General features: G+C 43.1%; 1 pseudogene; it reads right to left on the reverse strand.

Annotated features, from left to right (window-relative positions):
- Window positions 1-3,252: 3,252 nt before the first annotated feature.
- LOC109701740 (retinoic acid-induced protein 3 pseudogene) lies at window positions 3,253-10,498 on the reverse strand (annotated as a pseudogene).
- Window positions 10,499-14,484: the final 3,986 nt, after the last annotated feature.

Here is a 14,484-nt window from a genome sequence, read left to right on the forward strand (position 1 = left end):
TGTAATTAAAATAACACTTCACCTGTTGTCTTCCTCAAAAAACCCTAAAACCTACATAATCCTGAGAAAAACTTCAGATAAAATCCAATGGAGGGACAGTCTACAAAATATCTGACCACAATGACTCAAAACTGTGAGGCACATAAGTAAGCCAAGTGTGAAAAACTGTCAGTCAAGGATAAGGGGACTGGAGGTGTTAGCTCAGTGTTTGAGCCATATGCAAGAGGCCCAAGTTTAATCCCCAGCACCAAAGAGGGAGAGGGAGGAAGAGATAAGGAGAGTGATGACTAAGCACACTGTGGTATCTTGAAGGGGCTCCAGGTCAGAGAAGGGCATTAGGTAAAGACCAAGGAACTCTGACTAAAGAAAGCATGACCATTTAATAATGCACTGATATTTGTTCATTAACTGTAACACATGAACCAGACAGATATGTTAATAATAGGATAAACTGGGTATGGAATACATGAGAACTCTATACTTAACCTGGTCAATATTTCTGTAAATCTAATACTGTTCTAAAATAAGAAGCCATTCTAAAAATAGTATTTGAGGAGAAGCTGATTTGCAAGTTTATCTCCCACTTCTTGTATTCTTGACTAAAAATAAAAGTTTACTTCACTTTTCAAAATTATTGTTTGACTATGATAAATTAGTAATCCTAAAGACATTTGGGGTACAAGAAAGAGAAATCTACCCAAACTAGCTCCATTAATAGGTAAAGGTAGTTGTCACTTAGACTCAGGGAACATGCAAAAGGTTGAATAATCCGATTTGGAAGGAAATAAACAGCTAAAGTCGCTAAATGGCTCCTCTTACCTCTGCTGTTAAACATTTCCAGCATCTTTGGATTGGCTACCTCAGTATATGGGAAGGCTAGAATATTCCTTCCCCCCTACTTTTTTTTTTTTGGTGGTGCTAGGGTTTGAACTCAGGGCTCCATGCTTGCCAGGCAGGGGCTTTACAACTTCAGCCATTCTGCCAGCCTCTTTTTGTGTTGGGTATTTTTGAGATAGGGTCTTGCTTTTTGCCTGGGCTGGCATCCAACAAAGATCCTCCTAATGTCTACCTCCTGAGTAGCTAGGATTATAGGCATGAGCCACTTTTTTTTCCTTTATGGCAGTTTTAGGGTTTCAACTCAGAGCCTTTCACTTGCCACTAGAGCTACTCCCCAAGCCCCTAGCTTCTTCTGTATATTTAGGATTCTGCCCTACTGGACATTTCCTCTGCAGGCTCACTAGCAACTCCCTGTGTCTCTCAACTAAAAACTTCTAGGAGACAATGCATCATTTTAAGAAAGTCACAGAGGTCAGTTTTCCTAGCCCACCTTGGTTAGGTAGTTATCTCAGTTTCCATTAGCTTTAACCAGAATAGTTATGTCGACTGGCCATGCATGCATGCATACAGATTCTCTGAGGAAAGAGAGTAGGGAATGGGTAGAGCAGGTCCCTAAACCTGGCTGTTACAAAGAGAAAGAAACAGGATTAGAATCCACATTTTGTGTCTCCCAAAGACTTTTCCCACATGAAGAAGCAGCCTATTAAAACTACAAAAGTTAAAAACATAAAGCATTTCTCTCATATTCTACTGAAAGGCTACTACTAGCCGACTACACACATATTACAGTCTGAATTAAAATAATGTACCATGTATATAGGTAAAGGTAGGCTGATTTTTACAGTACAAACAAGTTGCATTCTTGATGGGTCTTCATTACTTTTCTCAATAAAGCAAATTGTTCCTTAGGATGTTGTGAAAGACCAACCCACAGCTTAAGTACATACAGAAAGACAGCAATTGATTTTTTTCACATATTCATTATAAATTTTGGGCTTGGGGCAAAAGAAAGCCCTTGCAGTTCTCTAGGCAGGACTGCAACATGAACAAAATGAAACTTTTGAGACAGAAATATTTGCTACTGAGAGTATACAGAGAGAAAATAAGTTATAATAATAACTGAAAATAATTTAATTCAAAATCTAGGAATATGAGACATGTGGACGATAGTTTTTTTCACTTTAAAATATACCCAATATTACACCATGTACACGAAATCATCTCTCAGCAGTCTGATCCTATTCCAAAACAGTCTAACCTAAGATAGTAATATTCTCAACTTACTTCTGTCATAAACATCTGATTCCAGCTGTTTCCATGTATAGCATAGTACATGGAGTTTACTTAGGGTTATGCACTCCAGACTTGTCTTGCCGAGGTCGGATCTAATTAAACAACAAATCTAAACTAAACACACCCAACTTCGGAACAAAGAGTTACAATGCCCCTCAAATGGAATTCTTGAGACACACTATTTTAATAAACTTGGAAATAAATTCCCAAAGAAAATTTCAAACAGATCACAAGGCTACTTCTTGGGAGTGGGAAACAAGAAGGAATGACACTCACATACAAAACAAACTATTCTGAACTGCCATTGCTTTGACTGGCATTTTTAAAAACACTTAAGATACTATGTTTTCTTATTGTAACTCGCGGCAGCCGCGGTGTAAGAACAACTCCTCCTGGGAATTTGAGTCGGATTAGCTGCAACGGTGAGATAGGGTGTTGGGGAGAAAGGGTGCAACCTGCCCAGGACCTGCAGGTTATCTCTGGAGAAACGGGTTTTGCAGCACCAAGTAGTTTATCTCCTAAGCACCTAACTCGCCTTCCTCTTCCTATTGGAGACCTAACAAAGACCACGGGCCACCAGCCCTCTCCCTGAGCGGGATCGTAGGGCGCGGGGCGGCGGGTCCCCGGCGCTGTGTGCGCCTAAGTCTCAGAACCACGGCCTGACCCCCTGTGCCACCGGCCCCCTCCGCACTCGGGCAGGCAAGGAAGGCAGGACCTACAGCGGCGCGGTCCATGATCTTGGTCTTGCAGCCTGTCTTCCTCTTCGAGGTGAATATGCACTGTGCCAGCACCACCCCGCCACCAGGGCGCAGCGCTGGGGCGCCCACCCTCGCCATCGCCGCGCGCACCAGGGACAGGGCCCTCCTGCTCCTCTGGCCGGAAAACGAAAGGCCACTCCTGCGGCTGCAAGCAAGCAACAGAGACACAGGAGTTCAAGACTGGCTGTAAAATAATGAGACTTCGCTTCTTTTTTTTTTTTTTATCTAGAAAAAAAGAGTTTCACCACATCTTTATTGCATTTACAGATGAATAACTTACCATGTAACAAATGCCACCCAAGGGGACAATGCCCATTTATACAACTCGGGAGGTGAACACAGTATAAATCTATTTACAGAGGAAGAATCCACAGTTGGAGAAGATCAGGTCTGGGGATTGACAGAAGTTTAGGGGAGGTGCAAGAGAGGGCTGGCCTGTGAACTACTGCAGAGGCCCCATGGGAGGCAACACTGCCCAGGTGAGGAGGTGTGGGTTGACCTCCAGCCTCTACTTTGGAGGCAGGAAGGCTGGGGAGGAGCATGCAAGGAGAGTGGCTTCCAGTGCGGACTTGAGGGTGGGGCTGAGAGGCAGGCCATCACTGGGTCTGCCCTCAGGTTTCCAGGTCACCTCTGGGTCAAGCGATCCTCACAAAACACACTCTGGTTAGATGAGTCTGCTCGTGGAGCTGAATGAGCCAGCATGCAGTCAAATGACCAGTCACACGTGAGAGGACAGAGTAACCGTGACCCTGAGTTACCCAAGACTCCCACTTCCAAGACATATCGAAGCATGGGACAAAGGAAAAATGCCACCAGGCTACAAAGAACTGGAGCTATTAGCTGGCATCAGTCCCAGCATGGAAGACCAGTGGGTGGAGCTGGAAGGGAGGCAGGCTGTCCCTGGGATGGCCTGAACGGTCCCCTCAGCATACCCAGGGTTCAGTCCACTTCCCTTTGGAGTCCCAGCTGGGTCTGCTGTCTGGTTGTGGTCGTTCCACTCTTTAGAACAGACCTAACTGTCCTCTTTCTGTCCCTTGTAGTCACTGTAGGGGCTAGCCTGAGCCTGGGGGATGGAGAAGTCTTTTCTGGGAGCCTGATTCTGTAGCTGAAAGTGGGTGGAATAAGGAGCATAGAACATGTCCCCGGTCCTGTCAACACCTTGAGTGATGTCCTCTTGCGAGTAGGCTCTGTTCTCCACACCATAGCTCTGCTTCATGAGTTGAGGTTTACAAAAGGCATCTTCAACTGGGTAATCCAAGGGGTTCCGTTGCTTTCTGGGGTGCAGAAACTCAGGTAAGACATAAAACACCAGGAAAACCCAGCCGTTGGCCACCAAGACTGTACTGAGGATGGTGTCATCCCACTTGGACTCGAGGGCAGGAATCAAGAGCAGGATGATCCATGCCACCCAGATGAGGATGGAGAGGAGCGTGGTGAGGCAGATGTGGACCCTGTGTCTCCTCCAGCCAGAGAAGGAGCCACAGAAGGTGAATAAGGACAGCAGAAAGGTCAACACCATCAAGAGGAGGACGTAGATGAGCAGCATGACAAAGTCTTCATTGCGACGAGGAGCAGAAATCTCGGAAAAGACGTTGACGTTGGTCCTGTTCATGGTGAGGACGACATACTCAATGGCAATGATGTTCTGGATCAGGCTGAAGGCCAACGCCAGGCCCAAGATGACCAGCCAGAACAGGGGCTTCTGCCTGTAGACTAGCTTGGTCAAGTTGATGGTGTGAGCCAGAGGCAGGAGAAGCAGATGGCAAAGAGGACACCGAAGAGGAAGAAGCGCGTGGGCCCTGTGCCCCTGTCCAGTTTGATGATGAAGGTGAAGGTGAGGCCGAAGACCCCCAGCACGCCCAACAGGAAGAGAAACTGGGTGGGGAGCATCTTCCATCGGTTCGAGTCCTGCACCTTGAAGATGAGGATCAGGAGCACAAACATGAATGCCACCGTGGTCACCACACCCAAGGCCGGCAAGGTTTCTAGGGCGATGCCCCAACCCTCCGCCAGGTCACACAGACCTGGAGTCCAGGTCTGAGTGGCAACCACGAGCAGCAGGTGAGGTCATTCTGGTTGGTGCGCTGGGAGCCTTGGCCATGAACTTCCCACTGCTTCCCGCACCTAAGAGCCATACGCTGAGACTTCACTTCTAAAAACAAAAACAAACAAATAAACAAAAAGCCAAACCCATCAACTAAGCCACTCCTGATTTTTTTGGCCCCCAGAAAACTGTGGAATGATAAATGTTTATTGTTTTAAGCCAAAAAGTTTTGGTAAAATTATTGTGAAGAAACAGCTAATACAATCACCTTACAAGAAAAGGACATCTACAGAGAACAGTACAATATGATTTTTTTGTAAGTACACATGGAAAGTTCCAAATAAATTCAGAAAGAAAGGGGACCCTTGATTTAGAAGCTTACAATAAAATTCTTTTAAAGCTTCCACATATTCTGGGTTACAGAGCACTTAGAGCAAGCTGTAATTTTCCATCAGTCACAATGAATATTTGAATCTCAAAGACCCTGTGAGGGAAGAAAAAGCAACTCACTAGTTAGAGACTGGCTGTACACCTGGGAACACTTCACAAGCATTTCTAACCTCAGGCTCTACCATCATTTCAGGTTTAAATAAAATCTTAGGCAAACTAACAGTTATTTAAAGTCTATATAATAAATAGCCTTGCTCCTCCACTAAATCCATGTTTACCAAAATGATTAAGAGGACCAAAGTTTCAGAAGAATGGAGTTAAAATTATAATAGCAATCTTCAAACTGGGGAGTATACATTTAAAGCTTTCCAATGGGTGTATTGCTGTTAACAGTTTTCAGGAATCCATTTCAACTCAACTTACACACATATACAATTTTTCCTAAAAGCAACCTGCCTGGGATGTACATGGTCGTAGTCCCTTCATGCTGCAATAACAAAAATGTCTCAGACTGGATAATTTATGAAGAACACAAATTTATTTTTTATAGTTCTGGAGGTTGTGAAGTCCAAAATCAAAGTGTTGGTCACTATAGTGTCTAGTGAGGGCTTGTTCATTATGCAGTGCCCTCTTGTTGTGTCCTCACACAGTAGAGAGGGATGAGATAAACGCACCCTCGCATGGCAGAAAAGATGGAAGGGAAAAGGTATTGGAGTCTTCCCTTCAACCTCTTCTACAAGAGCATTAATCGCTTCCCGAAAGGCTTCACCTCTTAATAACCTTACCTGGGTGTTTAAGCTCCAACATCTGAACTGGGCGGGGGGGAGGTTACATTCAAACCTCAGCAGGTGACTTACCTGGTCTTTTTTCCTACCTTCCCTTTCACAAGTATCCTTTCCCACATTTCAATAGAAGGTATTTTTCTCTGGAATCCCAAATGTTATTGGGCCTTATCCCAGAAAGTGAAATTTCCAAAGGCACCAAAAAAGGGGTAGTTTAAAATATATGTGTTTACAAATTTCATCTATTTATATCACTATAAATTCATGGAACTTTCTCTCTTTCCTTTCTTACACATATTTTACTAAATGAAGAGGACAGAACTCATGTTGGGATATACTGGATTGAAAAATACTATAGCATGGGGAAGAGGTTGTTGGGATTTATAACCAGCAATTTTCATTTAGTAGCCCCAACTGTCAGTTCTGCCAACTGTTGGAACATAACATACTGCCCAAGAGTAGTAATCTCATCAGACTGTTGCTGAACAAAGATACGAAATTTCTGCAATTGTTACTCAATTTGCAAAAGATCCAGACCAAAAACCCCTCATTTTTCAAATGAAGAAAGCAAGGGTTTTATGAAAACGTTCTAGAAACCTTACACATGTACGCTTTCATCTATCGAAAGTACTGTCTGATTCTGAGTGCACAGTTCATCTTTTTCACAAATATTTGAGTTTCTATTTGCTAGGCACTCTCTAGGTTCTCATAGGCACCAGAGAATAAAATGTACAAAAATGCATGCTCTTTTGTAACTTGCTGAGATGAGAGACAAACAAGAAAAATAAGTAAATGGCACATAGTACATTAGAAAGTCATAAGTCCAGCACTTCAAGCCAGAGAGCACAAGTTTCGGGAGAGAAGGCGGAAGCAGGGGAGACTCCAAAGGCCAACCCAGGCTGGCTAAGACGGTTCCTGGAGTGGAAACCGAGGCCTGTGAATGACCCAGCCTCGCTCAGGGAGCCACTCAGCCTGGGAGCAGGGCATCACAGACCACGGGGACCACAGGGAGCACAGCCTTTCTTCCACCTTCATCCTGTGGCCAGTCTTTCCTGATCAACACCACCTTCTTGAGAGTTCTTCTCTGTTTGGTCCTGCTAGGACTGTTTGTGGAACTGGAATTTGGCCTGGCTTATTTTGTCCTGTCTTTGTTCTACTGGATGTATGTAGGAATGCAAGGCCCTGAGGAGAAGAAGAAGGGAGAGAAGAGCACCTAGTCTGTGTTCAACCCAGGCTGTGAGTCCATCCAGGGCACCCTGACTGCAGAGCAGTTGGAGCACGAGTTACAGCTTAGGCCCATGGAGGGGAGGTAGGACTGCGCTCATCTGTAACGCAGCCCATCCTCAGCCTGTCCTCCTTGCCCTTGAGCATGGACTTGACTTCAGGTGCACAGGACTAAGGACCACTTGCAGGCTGGCTCTGTGACCGCAGGGTTCTCCTCCCCTCTTTCCCTGATCTGCTGCTGCAGTTTCATCTTTGGTGTTCTCTTTGGCTTTGGTGAAATTCTCTAAAAGACACTCACTGTGGGGCTGACAGGACTTTAAAAAGTTACTGCTCGAGAAAGGAGGTCTCTGTGCCTTATTTGAGAGTGATTTTAGATGACTAGGGAGGCACTGGGAGATTCTCTGTCTAAAATTCCCACCCATTTGAAGAATGATCAGGTAAATCAGGGCTGTGTATTAAATGTGAATGTTCTCCTTAAGTCTTTTGATATTGATAGTATTTTTTTCCTGAAAAGTTTAAGTTGTAAGTTTTGATGGGGATGGGGGTTATTTGTTTTTGTTTGCTTTCTGCTTTGATTCTTGCTTTTTCAGTCACTAATGATATTGGAGTAAAAAATATTTTTTTAAACTATCACCCAGGGTAAAATGTCTTTTAAACATCTCCCTTTTGGAAACTGTCTGTCACTCACTGCCATTACCTTCTGTTCTCCTATGGATTCTGTCCCCAGTTGGTAAAGGAAAATGAGACAAAGTCCTTTGTGACAGGACAGTCAACATTGGAGACCTGATAAATGGTTATTGATGATAAATTCAGCAAGAGAAGTTCTGAATGTGTACAGGGAAGGGCTGAGAGTAGAAGTGCAGACTCACTGGGTGAGTGGGTTGTTTCCTACTTTCTAAGGGCTGTAGTCAGCCGTCCTTCACTTGTGGGCTTTAGGGAGAAATCATGTAGGCAGGGACCATCAGGCCTGATTTCAGTGATGCCTCTTATTCCTGTGCAATGTTGGAGTTTGGGTTCATTGAAATCGGGCAACACAAGCCCTCACATATTTTTCTATGGATCATATTGATGAGTAAAAAGACTAGTTTTAAAGCAATAGTTTTGTCCAAACTTTTTATATTATGAAAGTCACTCTAAAGTTTATAAAACATTGTTAAGAAATAGAAAAAAAATTCATAAGTGCATAGAGAACAAGAAAAAGGGAAGAAAGGAACACAAGAGGACATTGGGAATTTTAAATAAGGTGTTCATGGAGGGCTCTACTTAGAAGATGGCACTTGAAGGAGGCAAAGAAGCAAGATTTGAAAATATTTTGAGGGAAGTGTGCAAAACAGAAGGGAGATCATGTGTAAAGGTTCTAGGAACAGCAAGGAGGCAAATGGGGGAAAGAGTAAGAGGGAATGTAGAGAAATGAGAGGGGAGAGAGGCTTAGAGCCTTGCTCGACTGTGTAGACCATTATAGGCTACTGCAAAGATTTTTGTAGTTTTATTCTTGGTGAGGGTCTTGTGCAGTGACACGGTTTGATTTCCATTAAGCAGCATACTAGCCACTGTATTCCGAAGAAAAAGAAAAGTCCAATGAGGCGATTACTGCAATAATTTAGAAAGGGATGCCTCCAAGATGGTAGCCAAGAGGTGAGAAGAAAAAGAAAAGATTCTGGCTGTATTTTGAAAGTCAAGCCCATAGGATTTGCTGATAGGTTGTACATACAGTGTGAGAGCAAATAGTCCTATATTTTAGAGAAATTAATTCATAGTTAAAAACTTAAATTTTCTCCAAAAAGGAAACTCCAGCCCGAGATGATTTCACTTGTAAATTCTATCACGTTTATGCAAGAAATCACACCAACCTTACCAAAACTTCTTCAAAAAATAAAAGATGAGAGCATACCACCCAACTCATTTTCTGTTGCCAGCAGCACTCTGAATCTAAAATGTGCTAAAGTTAGTCCAAAAAAGAAATTTAGAGACTCACATCGTTCATGATCACAGATGCAAGAAAAAAATCTTAAAGCAAAATATTACCAAATTGAGTTGAACAATACATCAAAAGAGTAGTACACAATGAGCAAACAGGATTTATTAAGGACACAAGGTTGTTTATCATTTAAAAACCAATGTTGGTAGTGCGAGTGAGGCAGGACGCATGGAGCCCGCCCTCCCGGGGACCCGCAAGGTAAAACCCCGCTCGGAGGCGCGGCTCTGGGGGTGTGCACTGGCCCGCAAGCCTTTGTTCCGCGCTCCTAGGAGGTGCTTTTAAAGGGCCAGCTGTTGGAGGGATTTGGGGGACCCCCTCCCCCGGAGCATCCCCCCAGTGGCTATGGGGACAGCCGTGGCCCCGCGATCTCTTCTCTCCTGTCTGCTGAGGGAATCCCTGGTCCTTCAAGGGAAGTTCCCTAGGAAGGGGTGGGGGAACATAGGGGATTCCACCTTTCTTTTTTAATTTGGTGGATGGGGGTCAGTGCGATCATGGCCTCTGCAGGAGAGAATGTCGCCGGCGGCTGCGGGCTGGCTGCACGATGGGTGGGCGGAAGGGATGTGCGAACCCGGGTGGATTCGTGCTGTGAAGAGAAGCTGGAGGAAGGAGGAGGAGCGAGCGCTGGGGATGCGGCATCTCAGGTGGGCTCCTTCCCAGCCAGCATCCCTGAGCGAGCGCAGGGCGGCGGGAGGCACAAGGATGACCCGTCTGTCGCGGAGCCGCGGGACACGCCGTGTGTGTCCGGGGACACCGCGCCAGCCACATGCCGGCCCAGCCGCCTCTTCTTCCCCAGCTGTTGACAGCATCGCCAAGCCGACGGGGACCGAAACTACTCCTTCCTGCGAGTTCCCCGGGCCCCGTGCTTCCACCTACCTCGCTGCTTTCTCCTTGATGAGCGGTGGCGGCATTCGAGACACAGGGGGAAGAGAGGCTTTTTTAAGTCATTATGTTCCCTCCATGGGAGATGCGCTGTCCAATTCTGCATCCCCAGCCTCGGCTATCCTAGTGCATGCTTTCTTGGGGCGAACAGAATTCATTACGCTATTACATTGCTACATAAAAGCAGAAGGGGATCCCACTGAGCCTGGCTCGTTTTATTCAGACCCCGGGTTTTCCCAGCATGTTCTGGCTGATTCTTTGGATTTTTATCTTAAACACTGAATGCTGGGATTCTCCTGTTGTCACAAGGCCGACCTACTGAAATTGCTCGAATTGATTTCACTGTCGGTAGGAGGGAGGTTCATTTAGAGACATCATGGAACCTATCTGGCATGTCAGGCCTCTGATTCCATCTCCTCCCCTCCCCCAATCTCAGCCACAATTTTTCTTATTGGTGAAGTCAAGGGATGGGCTGTCTGTCTCCACTCTTCTTGTTTTCTGAGCTGCCCTGTTTAGATTCAGTTCTGTGTTTTTGGTTGGAAAGTGGCTTGGTGGTGATTGAATGTGGGAGGCTGGACTAAAAGTGAGGTGGGCAGCAGAGGGGAATGGCAGTGTCAGTGACAGAAAACACACGGTGACAATTCAGAGGCTCCATAGCTTCAGCCTTTAGAAATTTAGATGCGGAAGATAGCTGTCCATAGAGTGAGGGGTGTGTGTGTGTGTGTGTGTGTGTGTGTGTGTGTGTGTGTTGGCTGGGAGGGGGAGAGGTAGAAAAAAGAATTAAAAAAAATGTTATTTACCATATCAGCAGAATAAAGGAGGAAACGATATGATTAGTTAAATAGATGCCAAAAATTGAACACCTGCTTATACAAACTCTTAGCAAATTAGGAATAAAAGGGAAATTTTTTTCTGAGACAGGGTCTCATTCTGTAGCTCAGGCTGGCATTGAACTCATAACCCTCCTCCCTCAGCCTCCCCATGCGGGGATTACAGATGTATACCATCACACTCAGTTTCAAAGGGAAATTCTTCAACCTGGTAAAGGACCGCTTTTAAAAGCCTGCAGCTAACTTCATATTTAATGGCAAAAGTCTGAATGTTTTCTCCATAAGACTGATAAAAGTTAAGGTTTCCACCATCATCATTTTTATTCAGTGTTCTACATAAGGTCCTAACCAGTTCAATAAGACAAAATAAAAGGAATAAAAGGAAGAAAGGCTGAGAAAGAGCAGATTTCTCTGTATTTGCTGATGACATGATTATTTATGTACAAAAGCCAGAAGAATCTAGAAAAGAAATGCTAAAACTGAAAATTGAATTCGGTAAATTCACAGAATAAAATCTTAGTAAGAAAAATCAATTAGGATCACAAGAAATTGCAAAATGAAATTGAAAAATTGATTCCATTTGTAGTATCAAAAATCCTGGAATAAATCTAGCATATATCATAATGTAATACATAACAGGTAACACAGAACATCTAACCTATAACATATGCTGTATATAACATGTGCTGTGCATTCTGTGTTATATATAATATGACATCTGCACCTATAACATAATAAGCATTTTATAGAAACAGATTTTTAAGGCCTTTAAACTAAAAAATATAAAGCACTACTGACGGAAACTAAGGAAGAACAAAATAAGTGTAGCAATACACCATTTCATAGATTGGAAGATTCAATTATTGTTAAGAAGTCAATTCTCCTGAAATTGAACTACAGAGACAAATGCATTCCCAGTAAAACTGCATAGTTTTTTTTAGACATTAACAGCTAAGTCTAAAATTACATGAAAAATCAAAGGACATGTATAATCACCAAAACAACTTTGCAAAGAAAGAACAAAGTTAAGAACTTACACCACCTGATGTTATGATTTGCTATAATGCTAAAGCTATCAAGACACGGTGGCCCTGGCATAATGACTAGCAAATAGACTGGTGTGACACAACAGAACCTAGAAATTGATCCCTCCATTATACAGTCATCTAATTTTTTAAACAATAACACCAAATGAGTCCACTAGGAACAGTCTTATTAATAAATGAAGCTGGAATAATTGGACACCAATATGAAAGGAGCAAAAAGAGCAATAGCCTCTATCTCATATCATACACACAATTAATGTGAAATCGTTTCTAGTCCTCAAAATAAATGTCAAAACTCTAAAGCTTCAGAAAAACATATATTTGAGGGGGTAAATTCAACTCTGATATATTGTAAGAACTTTTGTAAATGTCACATTGTATCCCCAGTACAATAATAATAATAATAAAAGAAAACATATGTTCTACAAAGGACTGGTTTCCAGGATATATAAAGAACTTCTAATTATTAATAATAAAGCATATATATGTAAATATTTGCACAGGTACTTCACAGAAGAGAATATAGCAATGACGAAAAAATTACTCAACATCATTAGTTGTCAGAGAAATGCAAATTTAAAAATCAATGAGCTATACACATCCACCAGTATAGCTACAATTTAAAAGATTGACAACACAAGATGCTGGCAAGAATTTGGGACTATTGGAACTCTCACATGTTTTTCTATCTGTAAGAATGTACAACCCCTTTAGTGAAAATCTGACAGTTTCTTATTAACATAAATATACATCTAGCCTATGATCTACAGCAATCCCCCTAGATATTACCCATGAGAAATAAAAATATATATCTATAAAAAGACACACACAAAGGTTCAGGGTGGCTTAATTTTTGTCCATCAATGAAAGAATGATAAGCCGACTGGTCATTCACATACTGGATACAATTTAGTAACAGAAGGATTGTGCCTCCAATACATGCTACAAAATGTATAAATCTCAAAAACATTATGCTGAGCAAAAAGATGTTTCACATAAAAGAGTACAAATTGGGAGGTGGGTGTGGTGGTGCATGCCAGTAATCCTGGCTACTCAGAGGCAGACATAGGAGGATCACTGCTCCAGGCCAGCCGCCATTCCAAGTAGGCCTATTCAGCAGAGTCGAAGTAACACATGTATCTCTCCGAGGAAAACCATCAATGTTCGAGTGCATTGTTTCCCTGTGAGCCCTTAGGATTATCACAGGTTACTGCTAAGTGAATTTCCAATCCACAACACAAAAAGAAACTATCAGAGATACCAGATTTGGTGAGTTAACAGAACTAAATGTTTAATGAAGCCATGGCAGCTAGATTTGTGGGGAAACGGCTGTGCTGACACAGTCCTGGAGATTGCTGAAGAGTCTCCTTAGTTCTGACTTGTGAAGCACGCATGGAAGCCATGAGGGAGGAGAATGACCAGTGTGAAAGAATAGGCTGAAAAATCACCAAAGCAGCAGAGCTAGGATGTTTATACCACCAGCCAGGGTAGAAAATGTCCTAACTCATGACCACAATGACCAGAGGGTACTGCCTTAACAGAGGAGCCAAGTTAGTTCTAATGTGAGCTCTGAAAGCTTCATGACACAGGTACAGTAAATCTTGAAAGAACTCTACTGATTCCAAGTAACTACATTCCAGAAAAGGCCCTCAAATATTTAAAAGACAACAAAATCTAGTACCCAAAAGTGTAAAATTCCTAATATTTCACAGCTAATAAAAATGAGAAGGTATGAATAGAAGCAGGAATGTTCAGGTCCTATTGAGAAGAAAAACCAATCTGTAGAAACAGTACAAAATGACACAGATGATAAAATTAGTGCTAAGGCCACCAGAATAGCAGTTAATACTCCACAGGTTCAAGAAAAGAAAGTAAAACATAAACAACATGACAAAGGGAAGTTACAAAAAGTTCTAAGTTGAAATTTAGAATGAAAAGCATAACATATGAAAAGAGGAAGCAAACCAACTGTGTTAATAAAATTTCTGTTGCTGTGACAAGTATCTGAGCAACGTAAAAGAGGAACGATTTATCGAGGCTCACTTTCAGTCCAAAGTTGACTAGATCCACTGCTTCAGGCCTGAGGTGAGGCAGAATGTTATGGTAGAAGTGTGTGGCTCACCTCATAGCAGCCAAGAAGCAGAGCACAAAGGGGCAAGGGACAAGATACCCTTCAAAGGCTCGCCCCCTAGTGACCTGGTTCCTCCAACAGGGCTCCACCTCCCACCACCTCCCAATAATGCCATCAAATTATGAAGCCAGTGATGGATTTTTCCACTGATAACCCAGAGCCCTCATGATCCTGTCACCTCTACATGACTGGATTTACCTGCTAGGGACCACACCTCCAACATGAGCCTTTTGGCTCATATCCAAACCATAACACCAACCAAACAACAAATAAGAAAACACTAGATAAGATT

This window comes from Castor canadensis, chromosome 13, assembly GCF_047511655.1.
Source record: "Castor canadensis chromosome 13, mCasCan1.hap1v2, whole genome shotgun sequence".
Classification (NCBI taxonomy): Eukaryota; Metazoa; Chordata; class Mammalia; order Rodentia; family Castoridae; genus Castor; species Castor canadensis.